The following is a 22,122-nucleotide window of genomic DNA, read 5'->3' as shown; positions in this document are numbered from 1 at the left end:
CTGAGAGGGGGGGGTGAATCAGTGTTCTACCGGTTATTAGATTTTTTGACTTAACCTTGAACCACCGGAATCATAAGCATGAAATTGAAACCCAGAAACTCAAAACAATCAACCACAAAATCATAACATCGGGATTTTTACGTGGAAACCCAAATGGGAAAAACCGAGATGAGCTTTGAACCCACAATTTTATTCCACTATGGCCAGTAGCAAAACAATATTACATGAAGGAGAATGCACTAGCATTCAGGCACACTGCCTAGAGCTTACAACTCAATTACAATAAGGCCTACAACCCCGGAAGGCTTGATGCCTTACAAATCATCTACAATGATGAATTACAATAAAATAACTCCAAAATAGCATCTAAAAATGCCTGGATGAGTTCCGGTTAAGTGCAAAACTCTATTTGTACCACCTCTACTACTTTGCTTTATTTTCTGTCTCAGTCAGTTATCGGATCAAGAATGCGCACATGAAACTGCACCAACAGGGAATCTCGATCACTACTGATTCATACTACCTCATACCACACATCAAAAAGATCTTCTGCACTGGTCTTATATATCTGCAATTTCAAAATAGACAATTATCAAGTCGGCCAATAGTGTAACGTGTAGAATTGAGTCGGCTTGACTAGATCACCAAAAAGATGATAAAATGATGTCTCTATGTTGGCCCTATCATCCCATGCACGATTCATATCACCGCAATCACCAGAAAGGTTCCTGACCAAAACTGCTCTGCTCAACCTGAAATACCGGTTAACTAGTTACCGATTCACGTCCACTTTCGATTATCAAGATCTATAGCTACTAGATAGAATTCCATGAAGAGTTGTCATCAATAACAACCCTTAAACCGATAATCAAGCCTCAATATCCACCGGATGAGTGTCAATTGCCAACAATCTCCCCCTTTGCCATTGATGGAAACACTCGTGAAAAATGGCTAAGTGTTGAAACAACCTGAATATCGGATCAAAAATTGCTTTCAAAATTTATAAGGCTCCTCCTTAGACAAAGAACTCAAAAAAAACTGCAACATGCTCTATACATTTTTCACCTTTACTCTCCCCCTTTGACAACAATGCCAAAGATGGGGTGCTATCCAAAACTTATATACAGAGATATCTACCAAAGACTTTACACATACTTGAAGATATCAGCAAAAATGGTCTTAAAAAATCTTAAGTGGTTATCCCACCCTGTCTTCAAGTTGTCCAAAATTGTAATGAATGCACTGAAAACATATGCATGAATCTCCACATCCTTCAATTCAGATGGAACGAGTTGTCTCATGGCCTTCATACAATCAACCTTATTACTCAACATGGTGTCCAGTTGGGGGGGCAATCAGATTCCGGAGTTCACTAACTCTCCTCAAAGTTTTTTCTTTATCCGTATTAAGGCTCGAGATTTGATCATTGAGAGCCATTACCCGTCCTTCTATACTATTGGTTAGAGCTACATTAGAATCAAAAGATTATGAAATACTAGCTAGTTTACCCTATAAAATACTTATTTGCTTGTCTATGTCTATTGTGAACTTTGGCAAAATAAGACAGGACTTATATTTTTTACCGCCTTCAGTCAATGCATCAGAGAATGTCTGCAACCTTTATTTAATCAGACTCTATCATCCTCTATTATTTTCCAGAATGTTTGCATTCTCACCTCCTTGAATCTATATAATACTTGCTTAGTGGTAGACTTCTCCAAAGAATCAAAATTGGTATTTACATCGTTAATCAATTGCAATAATTTACTAGAGGGGCTAGAATTGGGATCTAGTTGCACACCCAAAACCACCTTTTGCAACACATCAATAGACATCAGAATAAGCTTTTTGTCTTAATTCTCAGACTTGACCAAACCTTGACTAGCTTGAGCTTGTATTGTCGCTGCAAATATCGACTTCTTAGCTGGTGACATTTGTCCAAGATCAAGAGGGCCATCAAGATTGATTGAGATTTGAGGTAGGGTCCTTATCCCTTTGACTGGAGGCATGTCAATTGTCGGAGCATCGACAACTTTCTTCCCTTTGTCTACCTCAGCATCTTGCACCTCTATCTTCTCTGGTTCCTTTTCTATAGCACCATCCTGTTAGGATTCCCAAAGATACTGAGGGGGGGGGTGAATCAGTATCTAACTGGTTAATGGATTTTCTAAACTTATTAAATGAATTGCATTCCAAAACAGTGTACCAATAAACCAGAAATAATGCAGTAAATAAGATCAATAACCACAACATAGAAAGCACACCATAACACAATATTTTAACGAGGAAACTCGGTGTATGAAAAACCTCGGTGGGATTTGTGACCCACAATATTCACTCGCTGGCCAATAAATGAATATTACTTACAATAGGGGCCTGCACATGCAGGAAGGCCAATTGCCTAAAGCTCAGTGCTTAAATACAAAAGGGAAGTCTCACTGACTTACAAAAATGGATTATGCAAATCCAATATCATGTACTGCTTCGGTTCAGCATCTGCTATGCCAGGTTCAGTATCAGTTTAAGCTCATACAACTTCCATAAACCTTATTCCACAATCTGCCTTAATATTCACATATGCCTATTACATTTCCTACATACTTGCACAAATGATTTACAAGATCTCATACTTATATGAGTCCTATTACAATTCACCTTGTCGGCTTTACAAAAAGATTTTACAATTAAATACAAAATAAAATCCTGTCGGCTGGGGTGTCGGTAATCATCTTTGTCGGTGTCGGTGTCGATGTAGATTATGTCGGTGTCATAGGATTGTAAGGTTGCCATCAATGACAATACCTTCAATCACCTACGATTTCTTAATGGAGTGTGTGTTTTCCAACAATCTCCCCCTATGGCATTAATGGCAACACTCATGAGAAAAAGCTAAAATTGTATCCAAAAAGTGTTGTCCAAAAATCTTACCAAAACTATGTGCTCCCCCTGAGCAGATGATCTCTTTTGTCATACATTAATTGTGTTCTCCTTACTCCTTTTTCTCATCCTCTACTACTCCCCTTTGGCATCAATGATAAAGGTTGTCATTCAATGTCAATTGAGTGTAGTTTCTGTCTGGATCACTGTAACCGGTGAGTTACAATCTAATACATATCCGCTAATGCAAAATTTAGGCTATTATAGAGCCTCTCGCTATCCTTTAGTGTTTCTTTTGTCCTTTGGATTGTACCGGTAAGTATGTGCATTTTCTCTTCCGGTGTCTTAAGTCCTGGAACAAGAGCCTCAAAAATCTCTTTTCTCAAAGAGATGAGGATATCCAGTTTAGGACCTAGTCTGCATTTCAGTTCCTTTGCCTTAAATTTTAATCTCTCCTTATCTTTTTCAAGTTTTTTAATTTTCTCTTCATAACCGGTAATTTCCTGTTCTACTACCGATATGGAGTCTAATGAACCTATTAAATTATCAGCAATATTATTGATTTCCTTCTGTGCTTTGCTGATCTCTGTATCTATATTCTTTGTCAAAATGTTGGTCTTACATGTATCTTTGTACAATTTCTTGAAGTCCAAAATTGTCTTTCTTAGTGCCGGTAATAATGTATCAATATGTTCCTTACTCTTCTTTACTGTCTCCTCAAAGAATTTTTCCTTCTCTTTATTTATTTTCTCTCTGAAAGTCTTCTCAATGATCTGATCAATTGTTAGTAGGTTGTCGGTTATGTACTTAGACAATGTGTCTAATTGGCTTAAAGAATCTTTGTTTTCTGTGTTACACTTGGGTGCAATCATCTTCAAAATTGGCATGGTGTCATCAATTGCCTTATATGCAAGTGCATTGCAATCAGTTATTTTCTTAATTGAATCAAGCAATACCTCTATTACATTGGCTGGCCAGAATTTTGTCAGTGAAGAACCAAATGATTAACCAACTGCCTTAACGATTTGTAATCCACCGATGTGAGGAACCTCTTTGCTTGTGGTGACCTCTGGTAGGTCAGTTTGAGTCTACATTTCTATTAGCAAGGGTTTTGGTTTCTCAGCTGATGTTGGTGGCACAGTCTCTGTTTTAACCTTTACCTCATCTTTCTTCTCTTCTAATTTCCCTATGTGTACCTTGGTCTATTTCTTAGAGCTTTCCACTGTTGATTTCTCTGATTGTGACTCGAGGTTTTCTACCTGTTTCTCTATGTTTACCTCTGAATAATCTACTGCAAATATCTCAACAGATTTTTCAGTGTCAATAGTTTCTGGTTACTCAGTAGATACATCAGTATGTACACCAATGGTATCTGCCTTTCCTGTATCCAGGGGGTTAGTTGACTATTTAGTTTGTTGCTCAGCCCCAATTTCAATATTGTCAACTGTGTCCTCAACATTTGTCTCAACTATAATGTTTTTTGCCAGTGGCTCAGTTGCCACATCTCTCTTCTCACTTGTCTCCTTATCAACCACAATGTTGACCTCTTGTGTGTCAATATTCATTGTATACAACACCTTAGAAATAGGATTGGTGTCTTCATGTGCTATCTCCATACTCTCAACATTATCTGTTACCAGTGGTGTATCAACAGTTTGTGTCGGTGGAGTATCAGAAGGAGGTGGGGGTAAGTTATCTGTTATCTTTATGCTCGGAGGTCCACCTACCTTATCTTTACCTTTATCCTTTTTTTTTTATAGACTTTAAAAGTCTTTGGTCGTTTAAGCTCTTCTTGTTTTTCCTTCTCAACAAAGAAGATATCCCACTTGTCTGTTGTTTCTTCTGATATCTCATTAACTCTGCCAGCCATTAATGCTACATGCCGGTGACCGGTTGAAAATACTGTCCGGTTTGCCTCACTTATTAGTTCATCAATCTCTTATGTTGAATTCACTGGGTGAACTGCAAGTAGTTTTTCTATCTTCATCTTTTTATCTAGTTCAACAATTGCTACTCTTCTTGCTTCTAACCTTCTATACAAGTCATTGGGTAAATCATCTACAACCTCAATCAAATTTTTTTTGTAGATATCCAAGTGTAGGATAACACTGTTTTTTATGCTTTCTTTTTCTTCATTTGAAAATGTGTTATACAACTTGCTAATGTTTGATAAGTTACCATCTTCAATTATTTCATGTAGAAGATTGTCAAGTGGTGGGACAACTTGTTTTTCTTTCTTCTTTCTTGGAGTCATCTTCTTTGTCGGAGGCCTAACTGCCTGTTGTTTCTGTCTTGTTCTCTTAGGTGCGGGAGAGGGTACCGATGAGGGTTTTCTTTTTCTTTCTACCTTTTAAACTCTGTTGGTATTTCACTGTCATAGGAGGTAGCAACCGATGAAAGATGTGTTTCCGGTTGTAATCCTTCCAAGTCGCTCTCCTTAATACTAGTTTTATTCAATATGTCTTCCTTGATTGCTTTTGCCTGCCTTGTTCCTTTTCTAACTGTTTGTTCAGTTTTCTTTATTCTTTTCTGTGATTGAATTTTCCTTTCAATTGTTTTCGCATTTCCAAATACTTTTTTTGTTGGTTCTTTGGGGGCTTCTAGAAGGGCTTTTGCATAAGTTTCTATTATGTTCTCATCTGCCTCATATCCCATTTCTATAACCCAAACTGTCCTTGGAACCACTGCCTCCATCTAGATTTCATCTTTCTTTATGACAAAGCATATTTCCTTTTGATACTTATCAACTATAGCTTGAGATAGCCTTATCCTAGTTTTCATCCTAGCCTTTAGTGCCTGAAAATGTTCATTTATGTTCTTCTCCCTATCATCTCCCATGTTGTTTAGAATATCCATAAGTTGTTTTCCTACTGGTATGTCAAATCCAAAATCCTTTCTACCAATACCGGGAACTTCCTTGGTGATATATAGCAATAAGCATACAAGTAAGTTGCCAAATCTGAATGTCCCTTTCTTGTCCCCTTTGATTTTCTTCAGATTGTCTATTAGCTCATCTTTTAACCATTCACATATGTCAATCTTTGCATTGTTGTTTACCATGTCATAAGCACTTTTGATACATAAGCTAGAGACAGAGTTTAATCTGTTGGCATGTGTAGCCTTGTATCCAAGAATCATGCTAATGAATTTTACATTGATATCCTTTACATCGTTGACTCTCAAGGATCTCTTGTCATAGGTTGCACTAGTTAGGGCAATTACAGTGTCATTTGGAACCTTTTTAGTTTTGTCAGGCCTGCTACCGGTGGACAGTAAGCCTGTCACTGCCCTAACTGCCTCTTTTGTTATCTTGTGAATGGAATCCAACCAAAAGAACTCCCCATGTACTCTTCTTAACACAATCCTTATAACATCCTTTGGAATATCAGGGATACTGAGAATCTCCACAAAACCTAGGATTTCAACTATCTTATGTTCCGATTTCACATTTCCATTAACATCACAAATTATTGTTCTATACATGTTCATTATCTCTTCAGCTCCTAGTTCTTCAATATGACAATGTATGTAAATTCTAGGATCCTCAACATAAGCAACTCCTTTGGCTATTTTTGAAAATGCTCCTAAGGTATCATCTTTCTTCGCAATTTTGGGAATAATTTCAAATATGGGCCTAGGGCGTTTAACAACTTCAATTACAGTAGGATTTGCAATGAATTTAGGTGCAGAGGAGGAAGCCATTGTATAAATACCTTAATCTGCCTTTAGCTATGAATGTTTTGAATGATTTGCTTCACTTCTCGTTGTGGATGCCTTCGCTTAGGATTTTCGCGCTCTAAGGAAATTTGAATGCTCGGTGAATGAAAAAGAGCCAAAAACACTTGCTTTATAATGTCATTTCCTTCAACTACCATATTAAATGCCTGTTTGTTATGTGAAACTTAACACATCTACCGATAAAAAAGTAATTCAACTTCTCACCATCAACCGAGGGTAAATTAGCATGTTTTTCAATTTGTTTCCATACCCCCAAAAAGGTTTCTTTTCAATTAGATGAAGAATCTCCTATCGGTGGAGTGATACTCTATTCTATAGGTGAAGAAATAGCTTCATTAACATTTTGATCTGACTTTCTAATCCATTATTTTGAGAATTCTTGTTTTACCTCTTCAACCTTCTCTTTACCTTTCAAACTGGGTCCTTTGTTATTTGTCGGTGATGCCTTACTTCTACAAAATTTTGCAATATGTCCATTCTTGTTACAAGCATAACAAGTCACATTGTTTTTCTGAATAGATTTTCCATATCATATGTCGGTATGTGTTTTGTATTGATTAGATAAGTGTCCAAATCTTCCACAAACATAACATCTTACATTCATTCTGCAATTTTCTAAATCATGACCAACTTTGTTGCATTTAGAACATTGACCGGTGGGTGCATTGGTGTTCTGATAATTTCTAGATCTACACTGATTTTCTCTATGACCATACTTGTTACAGTTAAAGCATTTTCCATTGAATTTGTAGGCATTAGGTTGTCTTACCGGTTTACTGTGATCATGATTGTTTGCAGTATCAGAGCTTTCACCAACTTCAAAGTCAAGGCCACTTGTATCTCCATTAGGTTTCTGATTTTTCAACATGTCATCAAGTTCCTCAGAACTTTTCTTGAATTTCTCTTTGTGTTGATTTGGAGTAGCCAACTCATTTTCTAAGAAATCTTTCTGTCTCATGAGTTCAGTTTTATCATGCTCCAAGTGAATTATATTTGTCTTCAACATATCATTTTCATGACTGAGTCTTAGATTTTCATTTTCAGCATCATTGTTTCTCCTAGTCAAGTCATCTTCATTCTTCTTTGGGTCTTCAATGTCTTTACAAAACCTCGTAGTCATATCTTGCATCTCATTCCTCAAGGCCATGTTTTCTTGCTTCATCTTGCTTACAAGATCATTAAGAGTTTCTTTTTCATCATCATCACTCTGTATTTTCTCATGAAGTTCTCTTCTTTTGTTCCTAGCAATAGTGGGATTTTCTTGAAGTCCTTGAATGATTTCCTGTGAAGCCTTCAAATCATCTTCAAGTTTCATATTCTTCAACTTTTTTGCATCATAATCTGAAAGAGTTGTTTCCAATTGCTTTCTCAGGTTTTCCATCTGTACCGGTGTCAGAATCTTCCTCAAGCTATTAGGCTTTTGAAAATAGAGGACGAGGCTCTGATACCAATTGTTAGGATTCCCAAAGATACTGAGAGGGGAGGGGGGGGGGGGGTGAATCAGTATCTAACCGGTTAATGGATTTTCTAAACTTATTAAATGAATTGCATTCCAAAATAGTGTACCGGTAAACCAGAAATAATGCAGTAAATAAGATCAATAACCACAACATAGAAAGCACACCATAACACAATATTTTATCGAGGAAAACCGGTGTGGGAAAAACCTCGGTGGGATTTGTGACCCACAATATTCACTCACTGACCAATAAATGAATATTACTTACAATAGAGGCCTGCACATACCGGAAGGCCACCTTCCTAAAGCTCACTGCTTAAATACAAAAGGGAAGTCTCAATGACTTACAAAAATGGATTATGCAAATCCAATATCATGTACTGCTTCGGTTCAGCATCTGCTATGCTAGGTTCAGTACCGGTTTAAGCTCATACAACTTCCATAAACCTTATTCCACAATCTGCCTTAATATTCACATCTGCCTATTACATTTCCTACATACTTGCACAAATGATTTACAAGATCTCATACTTATATGAGTCCTATTACAATTCACCTTGTCGGCTTTACAAAAAGATTTTACAATTAAATACAAAATAAAATCCTATTGGCTGGGGTGCCAATAATCATCTTTGTTGGTGTTGGTGTAGAGTATGTCGGTGTCATAGGATTGTAAGGTTGCCATCAATGACAATACCTTCAATCACCTACAATTTCCCATTGGAGTGTGCATTTGCCAACACATCCCCTTTATCTTGTGCATCGATGTTGCCACTTGGTGTAGTGTCATCCTTTGAAACTTCAGGAATTTCTCCAATACTATCTACCATCGGAGGATTAGCACTGATCTCAGCATCAAGTGTTACATGGCCTTGATCTTCCAAATTCCCTCAATCTGAGTTTCATCCTTCTGATCATTGGAGACACCTTCCTTTACTTCCGAATGAGAAGTCTGAACTGCATCATTGTATAAAGGATTGTTCTTTATAATCATTCTCCATATTTCTTCAATTTCCTTCCTCACTAATTCAACTCTGCCAATCATCAACCTATTCACCCTTTTTTTGCTTTGAAATTCCTTCTTATTTGCTTCCTCAATGAATCTTTTAGCTTCATCTTGGGAGATACAGGTGCAAACATTGATCAATTCTCTCTCTCTCTTTCATTTTCTTAACTATTTTACTAGAAGTCAACCTCCTTGCATCAATAATATTATACATATCCTTAGGGATACTACACTCCAGTTCAATCAAGGTTTTACTAAAGTTGTGCAAGTACAAAATAATTACTTCCTCAACTTTTCTTTGACCAGCCTCAGCTAGATTTTCATAGCAAGCTCCAATATTTTTCAAATTTCCATCAACAATTATCTCATCAATCAATTGATATGTTGTCGATGGAGGAACAAACGTATATTTACCTTCCATATTACCAGTTTTAAGATCATTATCAAGTTGATTTCTGAGCTTCCTTCCCTTCTTGGGTCTTCTGGTAAGGGTAGGTTCAGATTTAACTTTCTTGCTCTGCACAACACCACCGGATTGTGGTTTCCTCACCACCCTTACAAATTCTCCTTTCTTCTTGGCCTTATCTTCTTCTTCATCTGATTTAGTCTCAGATGCCACCAGAGAAACAACAACATAGGTTCACTTGGGCTTCTCCTTTTGCTTCAAAACTCCCTTTTCAGATGAGCTTTGTCTTGTAGATGACATTACCAGAGTAGGGGCAAACTTGGTCTCTTTTGGTTTTTCTTTGGAGGGAACCAGTTTAGCCTTGGGCTTCTCGGATTCCTCCTTAGCTGCCATCTGAGCATGCTTCTCTCTTGCTTGCTTCATTGCCTCTCTGGTAAATCTCATCTGCACAGCTACTTCTTAAGCCATCTTAGATACTTTCCTCTTCCTTGCAGGCACGGTGAATTGCTTGTGCAACTCCATATCCTTCTCCTTGAAGGTGCCAAACCTAGGTTCATTTAGGTCCATCGGTTTGCTCAGAAGGTGTTGAACATAAGCTTCAAGGGTCTGACCACCCACCTCATAACTGTTCTGGGCTCTACAGCTTCCATGTGACATTGGTCTTTGTCCACCATGAAACAGATAGTGTTTTGATACTTCTCAACAATCTCTTTGGGAATCCTTTCTCTGTCTTTCATTCGGCCTTGAAAAGTCTTAAAGAAACTCCACAAGGCTGTTGTCTTCTTTTCTTTGTTTCCCAATCTTTGGAAACCTTTCTTGATCTAGGTGTCCACCAGTAAATCAAATGCCCATTGCACTCTACTTGTATCGGGAATTTGGTTCATGAAGTATAGTTCGAAACAGACAATTAGAGAACCGAACTTGAATACATTCTTCTTATCAGATTTTATCTTCTTCAAATTGCTCAGGAGCTCTTCAAGAAGAACTGAACAAAGATCATATTCAGTGTCTTCCTTCACCATCTGATATGCTGCATAAGAAACAAAATTTAGTCTACTAGACTGATAGACCTTGTAGCCAATGATCATGGACACAAATCTCACATCATGCTCTCAGATATCATCAATTGTCATGGACCTGTTGTCAAATTATGCACCGGTTGCCTTTGTCATAGTTGTGTTACCAACCTTCCTCAGATTTGGCTTGTCATCGATTTGATACAGACATGTGACTGCATGAATGGCCTCCTTGGTGATTTTGTATGGCTTGTCTAGCCAGATAAATTCATCATGCACACGACTTAAGATGTACCTCAACCATTCATCCTCATCGAACACAGGGAAATTCACGAACTACGTGAAACCCTTCCTTTGCAATTGTGCATATTCTAGTTTAAGATTTTCATTCATGTCTCTAAGGTGTTGGTTGTAAAGTGCTAGAATCGCTTCATTTTTGGTTTCCTCAATATTGCAGTGAATATAGGCTCTTACATCATCAACATGCAAAACACCATAGGGCACGAATGATAAAACACCGTTCGGATCATCTTCGACTAAATTAAATAGGTGCTTCTTAAATTGAGGCCTTGCTCTCTCTGAAACCTCAACTACCAAAGGAGTATTGACAAAAGATGATGCCATTCTGAGAAATTTTAGGGTTAAGAGTGTTCTTTTGTAAATACCTCTTGTTCTAAACGAATGGATAATAACTTCTGTCGAATCACCTCAAAGCTTTTGATCTCTTTGGAAACTAGTTCACCTAGCTCTCCTGCTTCAACTCTTCGCTTGCAATGTGAGAAATGATTCACATTTACCCTTTTTAGCCTCGCAAACCCTATTTTCAAGTTGACATAAATGCACTGTCCAACATCAATCAAGTCACTGGATAATCTAGAGATCCAGATAATCATCTCCAAGCATCTGTAACCAACCATGATCGATCACAGATCTCTCCAAGGGGGTTCTACAAGATTTTGCATGAAGATGCCACCCCCTAAGGCCAAATGCCTTAGTTACTGGATGAAGATCCTGCACATAATTCAGGTACATATCACTAGCTACTTTAGATTCATCCTTTCTAACCCACATCTTCTCATTCTTGCCTCTGATCTCCTCTACCTTTTCCTTTCCTTTATCATCAGTTTTGTTCTTGTCAACTAGAGCACTCTTGTTCACATTTTTGCTTCTGCACTATTTTGTAATTTGACCAGTTTTGTTGCATGAACGACAAAAAATATTTTGTACAGGTCTAAAGTTCATCTGATTTGGTCTTATCCTTTATTGGTTAGAGATATGTCCAAACATCCCACAAGAATAGCATCTCTTGTTTTAAAAATTATTCATGATTGTTTTGCACATATTTGACTTGTGACTAGAATTTTGCATAAGAAACACTAATTGATAAAGGTAGGACCATTGTTCACATTATTCATTCCATTATTCATCCTACTTCTGCATTGATTCGCCATATGACCAAATTTATTGCAATTAAAGCATCTACCATTGAATTTATGAGTATTAGGTTGTCTTACCAAAGGATTCTTGCTCTTCTTGGGATTAGGTTTTGCATTGATTTGTCCAGATCCGAAGGATTCACCTTTCTCAAATCCAAGTCCTCACATGTCTTTTCCATGTCTCTGACTTTCCAGCATCTCATCAAGCCTTGCTGAGCTAGCATTGAATTTGTCTTTGTATTCATTTGTAGTAGCAAGTTCATCTCTTAGGGCAACAATCTATCTCTCAAGTTCTTGACCATTATTCCTTGATTGTGTCGATTCAAGCTTCAACTAATCATTTTCATAGGTAAGCTTGAAGCATTCATTTTCTCTTTCCTTTAATGATTGAGTCAAATTTTCTTCATTCTTCTTTTGGTCTTCAATCTCCTTAGTCAACTTCATCACAATGGATTGCATCTCATTCTTCAACACAACATTCTCTCTCTCAAGCTTGTCAAATTTCTCTTGACTCTCCATGCATTGATCTTCTTTCTCCTCCATCTTGTCCATCAGCTCTTTCCTCTTGTCTCTTGAAGTGTTTACTTGATCCTTTAAGTCATTAATCAAGTCTTCTACTACATTCAAGTTTCTTTTTAAGGAACTGATCTCATTTCTTGTTGTATCAAGATCCTTAAGTGCCACACTAAGTTGTCACTAAAAATCAAAATCCATCGATTCAATCTCCTAGACCTTCCTCAAGCGGTTAGGCTTCCTCGGAGGAACTAGACTCTAATACCAATTGTTGGAATCAAGGAACACTGAGAGGGGGGTGAATCAGTGTTCTACCGGTTATTAGATTTTCTGACTTAACCTTGAACAACCGAAAGCATAAGCATGAAATTGAAGTGCAGAAACTCAAAACAATCAACCGCAAAATCATAACACCAGGATTTTTACGTGGAAACACAAATGGGAAAAACTAAAGGTGGGATTTGAACCCACGATATTATTCCACTATGGGGAGCATTAAAACAATATTACATGAAGGGGAATGCACTAACATTCAGGCACACTGCCTAGAGCTTACAACTCAATTACAATAAGGGCTACAACCTCAAAAGGCTCATTGCCTTACAAATAATCTACAATGATGAATTGCAATGAAAGAACTCCAAAATAGCATCTAAAAATGCCTGGATGAGTTTTGGTTAAGTGTAAAACTCTGATTGTACCACCTTTGCTACTCTACTCTATTTTTTTTGTCTTAGTCAGCTACCGGATCAAGAATGTGCATGTGAAACTATGCCAACTGGGATTATCGATTACTACTTGCTTGTACTACCTCATACCACACATCAAAAAGATCTTTTGCACCGGTCATATATTTGCAATCACAAAATAAACAATTATCAAGTCAGCCTATAGTGTAATATGTATAATTGAGTTGGCTTGACCGGATCACCAAAAAGATGATAAAATGATCACTCTATGTTGGCCCTATCATCCCACGCACAAATCGTATCACCGTAATCACCGGAAAACTTCTGGATCAAAACTGCTCTGCTCAACCTGAAATATTGGTTAATTGGTTATCGGTTCACATCCACTTCTGGTTATCAAGATCTATAGCTACTGGAAAGAATTCCATGAAGAGTTGTCATCAATGACAACCCTTAGACCAATAATCAAGCCTCAGTATCCACCAAATGAGTGTCAATTGCCAATAGTATATACATTGACACTCTTTAATTGAACCCCTTAAAGTGGTTTGCAATGAGACCCTTCAGCCAATTTTAGACAATGAAACAAACAGTAAACCAAAACACATTTTGCTTTGAACTATACAGATTTGGAAATGAGTATGTATGGATTTTGCAAATACAAGAATATATGCATGTAAACCAAAACACATTTTTCTTTGAACTGTACAGATATGGAAATGAATATGTATGGATTTTGGAAATACAAGTATATATGTGTTGAGGTTAAAGTTTAACTCCAAAGAAATATCCTAAAACTTGTTAGTCCATCATAAAATATAAAAAGGAAAGCTATAGGTAACTTAACTTCAACCAATGAAGTAACATGAAATAAATCAAATAGACAAGATTATTCCTTCGATGATTTACACCTCATTGTGTCCTAACTCCATTGTTCCTGGTTGCAGATAATTTGCTCTCAGACAAGTACTGGTAGCTTCCAAGATGGCATATGAAGAATGGACTGATAGTTAACTAATACTATGATATGCATATGCAAATGATTTAAGCTAACATGATATTAAGCTATGATAAGAATTCTAAACTTGCTAATTGTTTCAAACTCAAACTCGCGGATGCAAGATGAAAACTTCTAGAATGACTATATGATTAGCTATTAGTTTCAAAATGGCTCAGGAGACCTCTTTTTTATAGATTTTTTAGTGCACGAGCTTAGGTGTTAGAGATCAATGGTCATGATTGAATCTTGCAAATTGGATGGCTATGAGCAAGAAGTTGAAGGTTGAGAGAAAGGGGGAAGGAGAAGACAAGTGTCACTTATCTCACCTTGACTGAGTTGAAGACTTGAGAGGATAGAGGATAGTTGGAGAAGATGTAGCAATGAGAGGACAAGTGGACTCAAGTCCTCCTAAGATATAGGGATGTTGGAGAGAATATAGAAGAAGGTTAGGAAATATGTGTACATACACAATATTTCATTTATTTTGGAAGTTGGAGATAAGTGGCTAATAAATGATATTATTTTATTTCATTTTGTTGAATTAATTTAGCCACTTGATGGATGAGTTGGCAAATAAGAAGTAATGTGGAGAATAAAAGGTGAGTTGGAAAAGGGATTAAATAATTAAGAAATTATTTAATTAATGAGACTATAGGATAGTAGATAGAGGAATAATTAAATATTAGATATTTAATTAATTGATTAGAAGAAAATGATAAAATGAATTAATTAATAAAATATTTCAATTAAATTATTTAATAGGACATGAAATGAATTAAATAATCTTTTCAAATTAACTATTTAATAGAAGAAGAATTATTAAATAAATATAAAATATTTATTTAATTGCTCATAGCCAATTGTATGTGTATACATTTTGCTCCTCTTTGAAATGATGTTGAGACAACATTGTTTCAAAGATTAAATCAAGTCTCGATAATGCGCCTAATGGAGATAAAAATCCTAATTGTGTGCCCCCTCGGGAGATTGATCATGAAATTATTGAAAATTTTGGATGAGCAATTAATCTCATGATAATTGATTTAAATTTCTACAACCTTGGTTGATGAAAATGTCTGCTCTTTGATTTATTTGATATTCTGTTTGATTTGATGATTGATAGAGTTTGATTGACCTCATGATCGATGAGGGTCAATGATATAAACTTGAAGCTTTGATGACCTGATAGGATAAAGTTTGATTGACTTCATGATTGATGAACGTCAATGATGTAAACTCAAGATTGGATAGACTAGATGTTTAACCTCATGATGAACGTCAATGATGTAAACTCAAGATTGGATAGACTAGATGTGTAACCTCATGATGAACGAGCGTCACTAATATGTGGTCAAAGAGATTGATAGAAATATCAAGTGAGTGGATAGGATAACTGATTGATTGATCAAAGCGGTTGATTGGATCAAGAACTCACATTTTGTTGATATCATGTTGTAAGTGGATCTAGATGTATTGATTCATCCAAGGGGGAGCAGGAGGATCTAGATGTATTGATTCATCCAGGGGGAAACATGATGATCAACGATGCCTACAACATTTGAAAAGAGTGGTGCTCTTGGTCCTAGTTGACATATTGATATGAGACATTGATTTGTATCATGGGACATTGTATTTTATTGATTATTTCTTTGATATCATTGTATACTTGGATCGTTTATTGTTTTATGATGATATGCAGACATGGACTCTATATGATGTTGATGATTCATGATTTATTATGAATGTTACTCTATATGATGATGATCTATATGCATTGATTACATAGATTATATATATGTGAAGTGATGGATTATATTATGATGATCTTTTATTTCCTTTATTTTCATGATGATGATGTTCTATATGATGCGATGATGATGAAATGAAAATGCCTTTTTTTTTTTGATGATCACAGATGCAAATGAAATTGATTCTATAATGCTTTACTTAAATGATGCAAATGCAATGATCTATATGAGAATACATCTAATATGTATGCATGCAAATGAATGTTGATTTTTGTTACTTTTAATGTGTATGCATATAATGATTTGAAATGAAAATTATCTACATGAAATGTATTTGATTTCAAGTTTGATGATTTTAAATGCAAATGATGAGTATGAATGCTATGCTTGATCAAACTTATGTGATGGATGCTTATATGTAATGTTTATTGTAGACACCTAAAAATGTCTCATTAATTCTACACTAATCATTCATCTATTTAATTAAGCAATTCTTTAATTATTTGATTAAACTAACTATTTCTTCTAATCATCACCCTTCAACACTTCTAATTATTCTATTTCTATTCTCAAATCATTTTAATCAGTTAACCATATCTCAATTATTAATTAAATATGAATTATTTAATTAATTACGATTAATTCCTTAATTAAATAATCTTTATTATTTAATTAAATTCTATTTCTAATGTTTAAATAATTTTATTTAAATTAATTAAATTATTCTTCCAAATCCCCAAATTATAATTCCAATTAATTCCATCTAATTTCATTTCATATTTCCCCAAATTCGAATTTCAATTAATTTCATATAATTTCATATTTTCAAATTCACATTTCACCAAATCTGAATTTTAATTAATTTCATGTGCATTTCAGCATTGGAAAGTCCAATTCAAATCCAAATTGAAAATGAAAATCAAATTCAATTTCAAAATCCTACAACGCATGCTAAAATCAAAACTAATTGATCAAATCAATTGTCTAATCAGTTAACTCATCAATCATCCTTTTTAACTCTCAATCACCTTTTTCTGACTAATCCATCTATTCAGTCTACTGATCAATCAATCCACTTATCTCTCCAATCAATTCAATCTTCTAATCAATCAATCCAGTCAACTAGCTAGTCTATTCAGTCTACTGGTCAATCAATTGAGTTCACTCTCCAATCAATTTCGCTAACAAATCAATCTAACGAGTTAACTGATCAATATAAATAAGCTATCTGTCAATCAACACTTGAGTTCAAATCCTCACCTCCTCTATGTTGAAAATCTATAAATTCAACCTCTTTGCTCAATTCATTCTAGAATCACAGTCTTCAAACAATTGTCTAACCTATGCAGGAATCCTAGTGCAATACCTGAGAGCCACCTACAAGCACAATTCAGAGAAGCACAATGGAAGCCATGATGCAAGATGAGGGAGTTTCATTTATTTGAAGTTATTCTTATCTTGTGTTAATTTATATTGGTTTATGTTTGAAATTGCTTTGATATTTAAGGATTTGGTGATTCATCTTTATTTCCTATTTCTGCATTAATGATTTTTAAGCATGAAACATTTGGTGAACCCAATGTGAACTAACAAAAATTTGAAATTTTGTGTATTCCTATAGGTTTCCATTTTTGGCAGGTTTCCATTTTTTGCAAGTTTTCATTTATGGAAAGTTTTCATTTTTTACAATTTTCCATTTCTGAAAAGTTTCCATTTTTGGCAGGTTTCCATTTTTTGAAAGTTTCTATTTTGGCATATTTTTATTTCTGGAAAGTTTTCATTTTGGCAGGTTTCCATTTCTGGAAAGTTTCTATTTTTGGCAGGTTTTCATTTTTGGTAGGTTTCCATTTCTAGAAAGTTTCCATTTTTGGTAGATTTCCACTTCTGAAAAGTTTCCATTTCTGGTAGGTTTTCGTTTTTGGTAGGTTTCCATTTCTGGAAAGTTTCCATTTTTGATAGGTTTTCATTTTTGGAAAGTTTTCGTTTTTGTAGGTTTCCATTTCTAGAAAGTTTCCATTTCTGGAAAGTTTCCATTTTTGCAAGTTTTCATTTTTGGCAGGTTTCTATTTCTGAAAAGCTTTTATTTTTGGCAGTTTCCATTTTTAGCAAGTTCCTCATGTAAAAAAAAAACCTCTCTATTCTTTCATTTTTCTTAAATTCTAGTCTTTTAGTGTTCTATTTTATAACAGATCATTGATAAACACAAAAGCAAATTTTTTGTAACCAAAGGAAGGAAATTAGGCTGGATAGCCCACCATGTGTCTAATAACATTATTTTGTCTGTAGGGTTAGAGTAGAGAACTTCTTTTGGTGCTTTTAAAAAGAACAAAATCAAATTATTTCTCGTTCTTTAAAAAATTGCTATGAAGGTTAAAAATGAAGACCATGTTTGTGTGGAGCAACATCTCCACTTAGAATAGAAATTCATTGCAATGGAAGGATAAAAAGAATTTATTTTTTTCATGTCTTCGAAGGGATAGGTATTATGCTCTCCCCTTCAATGGGTGATCAGAAAACCAGACTCTCTTCTTTCATGCTGTCATTTATTTCTTGCAATTAAATCCTTTAGAAGGTCTGCCCTCCCGAGTTGCCCTTAGGGCGCCATTAAGGCCGGTGAGAGGGGAAGGACCTAAGTGGCAACGACTAAAGCCAAGTAATCCAAGCCACTGTAAATAAATATGTATGTGATGAAAATCATATGCGACGAGTGTTACATGTTGTCACAACAGTGTTATGCCTCCCTCAGTGCCTATACGGTACGTTAAAATTTGTAGAGCATAACCTCTATAGACTAGGAGACCTCCCTCAATGGAGTGTAAAATGCTGTTGATTGGGACCACTCGAATGAAACCTTGTCTAAACACCATAGAAATTAGAAGTCCAGTTGAGTCAGTAACCAGACACTTGTTTTGTCATAGTGTAAGGGTGGAGAAGAATCCACCCCCAAGACACTCACCATATGTCTCCCAAGATAACGAGCCAATTGAGGAGCAATCTTCTTTGGTCTAATTTCCGGAAAAAGACAAAAAAATGGGCGCACCCTAGGGTGTGACAGGGTTGTTTGAGCTGACGGAGTATCAAGATGTGGGTTGTGATAATACTTGTGACCTTTTGACCTTAGGAGAGTTTGCTTGATGTGATATCAAATTTCCCAAATACAACGAAAACAAAATGGGGTCTTGAAAAAGACTCCAACATTCATGGGAATTTGAAAAAAGTTCCTTAAACAAGTACTATTTTTATGGTTTTATTATTTTTGATGTGTCTGTTGTGTCCTTTGCTACATTTCACCAAGTTCAAACATCTTAGAAAATACCAAAAACAAAGTGGAATCTCAACCAAAGTTTTGTCAAAAACATCAACAAGATCAAATCCCTCAACAAAGTCTTGACATTCAACATCAACAAGATCAAAACCCTGCAGCAAACAAACTTGTCAACATCAACATCAAATCAAACTTTTGCAACATTTTATAAATGAAGAAAACATCTTACATGTTGTGATCTTAGGTTCAAACCAATCAAGCAAACATCATGGATTGGCGTTATGCATTTAGTAGGGAAGGTGAAGAATTTATCTCTTCCATTCCTATTCCATCGCCATCCATAAAAACATTAGCTCAACAAATCAATACTTTGCAACAACAAATGAGAGACATGACTAGTCCTAGCAACCATAGGGGCTAGTTAGAAAATATGATGAGGGAGGTGATAACCACGGAAACATTATCAGGCCAACCTTCTTCTTCTTGTGAGACCATTCAAAGATGCCAACTTTCACTCTTCAACAAAATCATTCCTACCTTAGTTCAACCAACATTAGAGTCATGTCAACCTTCTTTCAACCCAACATGTCAATCATACCAATCATATCAACCCAGCATTCAAAGTACCTCTTTCAACCAAAATCAAACCCCTTTCAACCAAAGTCCAAATCAAAATTCATTCAACCAAAATCAAACCTCTTTCACCCAAAATCATACTCCTTTCAACCAAAATAAAATCCGTTTCAACCAAAATTTAAATCAACCATATCTATCCACCATTTCATCATCCCCTAAAGTCACACAAGACCAATCCACACCATCTCTACCCAATAACACAATCTCCCAAGGGGTATCCATAGCACAAATCCAATCTAATTCAATTCATGATTCAGAGGATCTCATTCAAAATCCTTTCTCATCAAGTCAAAAGGTTGAAACCTTCCAAAAATATCCCATGCAAATTTCCCCCATGTCAGGAGGACAATCCAAAATCAGAAGAAATCAGTCATGAAATAAATCAAAGAAAATAATCATGCCCCATCATATCTACTCTAGTTATGGACATCCTTGAGTCGCATAGAGTACATGTTTAGCAAAAAAAATCAAGATATAAACACTGAATCTTGTATACACATGTTCTCATGGTCATTAACTGATATAATCATCTTGATCAATAATCATTGATAATCCTTTATTATTTGTTGGTTGAATATTTGTTTTTTGAGTTTCACGATTGATTTGTTACAAAATGCCTTGATCTCCATTGCTTTGTTGCTCGTTATCTGTTTCAAAACCCTAAGTGTTTTGGATTTTTAAAAAAATTTCAAATGTTTTGGATTTTCAAATATTTAAAAGATCACCTTAGCAAAAGGAATTAGGATTTTCCCCCCCAGTAGAAACAAAACTTTATTATGGATCTACAAAAGGATGATCCAAACCATGGCGGGATATAATGCATATATGATTGATAAAATCCAAGATAGTGACTACACTAAGTATGTCAAAGATTGATATTTGTTGGTAAGCTACATATTTCCTGCTAAATGGTTCTAAGCAATGAATGCGAAAGATGAAATGGATAAGCTAGGATAGATGGAAGCGATAGATGCAAATAGGATGGAGTGGATAGGTGCACAAAGCGATCTCATAGATGGAAGAACTCACTTTTAGATAGCGCTTGTTTACCAAGTTTTCACTATCTAAATTTATTGCATTTTTTCCATATTTTATTTTTTTGTTTGTTGTGTTTTCGTTGTTTTATGCTTTTAGGGATTTTCTTCTTTTCTAATTTTTTTATTGATTTCTTCAGGACTTTATATGCCTTTTTTCTTTACTGGTTTTTCCAGGACTTTAATATTTCAAGCATAGAACTTCTTGAGATGAATAAAATTGATCAGATCATCAAACCAATCACCTTTAGGTGTAGATAACTTGTATGCTCCTGAGCCATATGTTGCTACTATAACAAAAGGACCTAACCAGTTTGGTTTAAATTTTCCCTTCTTTTCTCGGTCTTGTTGATTCCTTGGATTCTCCCTTAGAACTAGATCTCCAATTTGAAAAATGAGTGACTTAACTCTGTGATTATAACTTCTCGCCATTCTCTATTGATATGCTTTCAAATGGTCTGTAGCATTTTGGCGACGTTCCTGAATCAACTCAAGTTCTTGAAGTCTAGAGACTCGTTCTTCTTCTTTTGGTATAAGACCTTTCAAGGACACTCATAGAGAAGGTGTCTCTACTCTCTACTAGTAATATGGCTTTTGATCCATATACTAAGCAATATGGGGTTGCCCCTGTTGGTGTGCAAATGCTAGTTCGATATGCCTAAAGAGCAAGATTTAGCTGAATATGTCAATCTTTACTAGCTTCATTGACTGTTTTCTTCAGGATCTTTAAGATTGTTTTATTTGATGCTTCAACTTAACCATTTCCTTGTGGATAACATGGTGTAGAAAACCTATGCTGAATATGAAATCACTCAAATAGTCCCATCACATATTTATTCTTAAATGGTCTTCCATTATCAGTGATAATGGTCATAGAGACTCCATAGCGACATATTATATAATTCAGGATGAATGATGATATTTTCTTTCCTGTCACTTTTGTCAAAGGTACTGCTTCAATCTATTTAGTGAAATACTCCATAGCAGTCAAAATGAACTTATGTCCATTAGAAGATGAATGGTTTATCTTACCTACCAAATCAAGACCCCATTGGGAGAATGGCCATGAACCTGCCATAGGATGCAATTTTTGTGCTAGTGTGTGGATGAGATTCCCATGGCTCTGACATTGTTTGCATCTCTTAGTATATGTAAATGAATCTCTCTCCATGGTAGGCCAATAGTAACCCAAGCGAATAAGTATCTTAGCCAACGTTAAACCACTTGAGTGCGTGCCACAAATACTTGTGTGGAATTCATTAAGAACTTTCTTAGATTCTTCTTGTTTGAGATGTCTCA

This window comes from Cryptomeria japonica, chromosome 5 (assembly GCF_030272615.1).
Source record: "Cryptomeria japonica chromosome 5, Sugi_1.0, whole genome shotgun sequence".
NCBI classification, from domain to species: domain Eukaryota; kingdom Viridiplantae; phylum Streptophyta; class Pinopsida; order Cupressales; family Cupressaceae; genus Cryptomeria; species Cryptomeria japonica.
Note: the sequence above shows the minus strand (reverse complement) of the source record.